This window comes from Uranotaenia lowii, chromosome 2 (genome assembly GCF_029784155.1).
Source record: "Uranotaenia lowii strain MFRU-FL chromosome 2, ASM2978415v1, whole genome shotgun sequence".
In the NCBI taxonomy this organism is placed as follows: Eukaryota; Metazoa; Arthropoda; class Insecta; order Diptera; family Culicidae; genus Uranotaenia; species Uranotaenia lowii.
Genome location: NC_073692.1, coordinates 422739283 through 422743199, shown reverse-complemented (window position 1 = coordinate 422743199; position 3917 = coordinate 422739283).

The window sequence follows — 3917 nt, the reverse complement described above, 5'->3', positions numbered from 1 at the left end:
TGATTTCGGCAACTTTGATATAAAGTTGAGTTAAAAAAAAAAAAAGAATGAAATCGCCAAGAGCAGCGCACAAACTTCCAACTTCGAGAGAATGCCTTTTTTCTCACTTTTAATAGGCAAGTAATAGGAAAAGAAATTTAACTGTAACAGTTAAAGCAGGGAAAATTGAGATTGCCTCACAAATTTAGCTGTAACTTTGTAAAATTTGTTTGTTTTCATTTCAAAATTTTGTGAGATTATTTGTAAAAAGTACATTTTAGGCTGTGGCAAAATTTTATCAAAATCTATTGAAGCGGTAAAAATTTAGGCTGATTGAATGTGACGTTGTTTTCGGGGTAACAGGCGATTTCCTGATGGTTGTATGTATGGAATCAGTGTTTTTGCGTCTCTTCTTGCAGTTGGAATTTTTTCATCCTCAAAATGCTTTTATTTCATGCAAATTTTAATTTTACAATGATCTAAGATGAAATTGATAATTTGACTTGTGTAGTTTTTCATATATATAGATTGTATTTATGGATGAACTTTTTATTAAAATTTCGATTAAAGTCGTTTCAACATCTTTGTGTCATTTGCGACTTATATCAACGATGTAGTTGGCTCACGGACATCGGCTCAGCAAGCAACTGACTTGCCAACTGAGCTATATCACAAGCCCTATAGATGAACTGAAATGAAATGAAGTCACCTGTTACTTCGAAACCAACCTCATATTCATACTGCTTCCACTTTTGATCGTATTTATCGATTTTGTAAAAATTTGGCTACATTGTAAAATGTACTTTTTCACATAGTCTCACATAATTTTGAGATGTAAACGTAAGTTTTTTTTAAAGAAACAACAAATTTTTTGAGGAAATTCCAACTTTCCCTACTTTTACTAAAATAACTTTACCTCTCTTCCTAGTTACCGAAAAATGTTAGAAACTCATTGAATGGAGAGTATAAAAATATATTTAGCTGGTGTGAAAGTTGAATGGAAAAATATCAAATGTGAGGGAAATGGCATTCTGTCAAAGTTGGAAGTTTGTGCGCTGCTCTGCGCGATTTCCTTCTTTTTTTTAAACGCAACTGTACAGCTCTTCCAAGCAAGATTGTCCCATGTGAAAAAACTGAGCAAGTGAGAAAAACGCGATAGAAATTTCAGCTATATTTTCAATTTATCTCTCAATTCAAAAATTCACCGACAGCTTTTTCGTAGTACACAATTCAAGTTTATCATTTTAGAATGTTTCCTGCCAAAAAAAAATAACAAACGGAAAATAAGAGCCAAAAATCCTTTGTATGACACTTTTGCGCAGAATCAGAATACATACCAATGCTAGTTCTACGAAAATCTGTCACACGGCTGAAAGTTTTCTATCATTTTAAACGCTCGTATAGTTTCTATTTTTCCCAAAAAATCAAATTGAACTGTAGTTTGAGAAATGCGTTCTTCCTTGCTTATAAAAATGTATAGTTGAATATCGATCCGAAAAGTGTTCTTTTCGTGGAATAACATTATATTCAACAGTTTAAACTCAACTTACGGTAATGTTTTTGTAAAATTGGCTTTTTCATAGAATTTTCTGTAATGTGACATTCTTGCGTAGAAATATAAACGTAGAGACAACCACCCATTTTAAGATATGTTTTCGTCGAGGCCTTTACCTATCCTCCGGTTTATAATTTACTACGGCGATTGGCAATGTAAGCTATCTTTTTCTTCCGAAAAATAATCAGAGTAGTGTGCAGACCTGTCCGGAGGTCTGCAACCCGGAAGCTACACCGGCTAGCAACCCGATCTCGAACTACCGAGGAAACTATGCGCTACCCGGCTAGCACGCTTGCTGGCCGACTGACTGACTGGCTGACTCGCTGCACGGTTGTGACGAATGACGCGGTATCGGGTTAATCCATTCACACATCCCCCTCCTATCCCAAACAAAATGGAAAAGAAACTGTTTTGAAATCGTTTCTTTTTATTAAGTTAACAAAAAAAAAAAAAAATGCAAATCGACAATAAGTTTGTTTTTGTTTTAGGAAACTCGTCTATTTGGCATTTGCCATGCATCCTATCGATGGACTGATGTGAAGTGGGTACAAACAACTTGCGCTACAATTCATGGCCGATGCTTTCATATCTCATTTCCACCTCTCTTTCAATTTCCGTTGAACGATATTATCCTAAACACTTCGATGAAATTAGATCTCTATTTGATCATCGCCTAGCTAAGCGACAATTATTCAAAAAATTGCGAACTATGAAAAACTCAAATAGATATTTTATAGCACTATGCAAGCAAGTTGGGTTGTAGTGGTTTTAAACTTTGTCATACGTTTGTTTCTATATTGCATAATTTTTTTGTTTGCGTTCCACAGATTTGATACACGGTTAACATAAAATTTGTAAAATGGTATTACAATTCAACGATTACTCATTTGAAATCTGAGTTTAATCGAGAAAACCTATATTCCATATTTCTTTTATTCATTTTCTTGTTTTAACTGCATATCACGAAACTTTAAAATTTCATTGCGGGCATTTAGTATGGAGATGTTAGATCTAAGTTTAACGTGAATTTTAGCTATTGTAGCTGAACCCTAAAACCGGGATTTTTGTTTAAATCAGCGCCCCGCGACATTCATTGACGATATATCATGTTGACCAGACGTCTAACAAACATCTTCCAAGTATCGGTACCGAACAACAGCAAGGGCTGTCGACTGCCGAAGTGTTTGTTGAATTGATATGAATTTTTTTTTACCATTTCAAGTTGGCAAGATTGTAAACTACCAGCGTTAAAGCTTCAGTTATCAACTGCATCAAAATATTATTAAATCGCGATATACAAAAACTTTCGATTAAAACTGCCGGGGAAAACCCGTGAGATGAATTTCTAATTGTGATATCTAATGAACTAATTGTGTATTTCGATCCAAATTCATGAGGATAAGCTCAAAGCTCACGCACAGAAGATGGTTTATTTTATATTGTACTTTTGTATATTGTAAGTACTCATCTTGTATTTTTTTCTCAAACTTTTCTTACAACCCGCTTGGTTCAAATCGGTAAAATTACGAAATGACCTCTCGGCGCGTTAAGAAACTATAACTGTTCCCTCAAGATGCTATCAAGGTTTGCTATTCACCCTCAAAACTCGACATACATTTTTTTCATTTTTTTTCAATTTTGAACCAAACGCACTTGAAAATTCAAACTATTTGTTCAAGCTGTTTTCTAGACTTTCTCATTGTTTTCTTTCATCTCAAGCTGTCTCCTCAGTCAACTTGATTATTAATTTAATGAGATACCGAAACCGTCCTCTCAACATACTTTTCGTTTCCAGGAGCAGTTATTACTCAGTTGAAATCCTGTCGAGCTGCTCTCTCGAAATGTTCCATAGTTCTTATATCAAACTGTTTAGTTCAAATTTATTCCTTGAATGGGAAAACTGTTCTTTTTAATTGTGTTTTGTCAATTCAAAACTATCCTGTAAGTTCACATGAAATCAATTCATCAATTTATACGAGCTATCACCTGGACTCGCTTTATGGTTCATTCTTATTATAAGCAATCTTCAAACTGTCCTCTTTATACCCTTTCTTCCTCCTTTCAAGTTGTCCCCTCGACACGTTCATAGTTGCATCATTTCTCGAGCTGTTCTTCGAACTCGCTAGATTTTCAAATTAATTTCAAAAAGTCAACACGATTTTTTTTCAAATTGAAAGTAGTCCTCTCGACTCGCTTTAAATTTCAATCTTATTTCAAGCTATCATCTTACTCGGCCTTCTAATTTCAAGCTGTTCTCTCAATTCGCTTGAAATTTCTATTGATGCTTTCAGGCTGTCCTCTCAACTCGCCTGTCAATTTCAAGCTGTCCTCTCAGCTCGCTTGAAATTTCTATCGATACGTTTAGGCTGTCCTCTCAACTCGC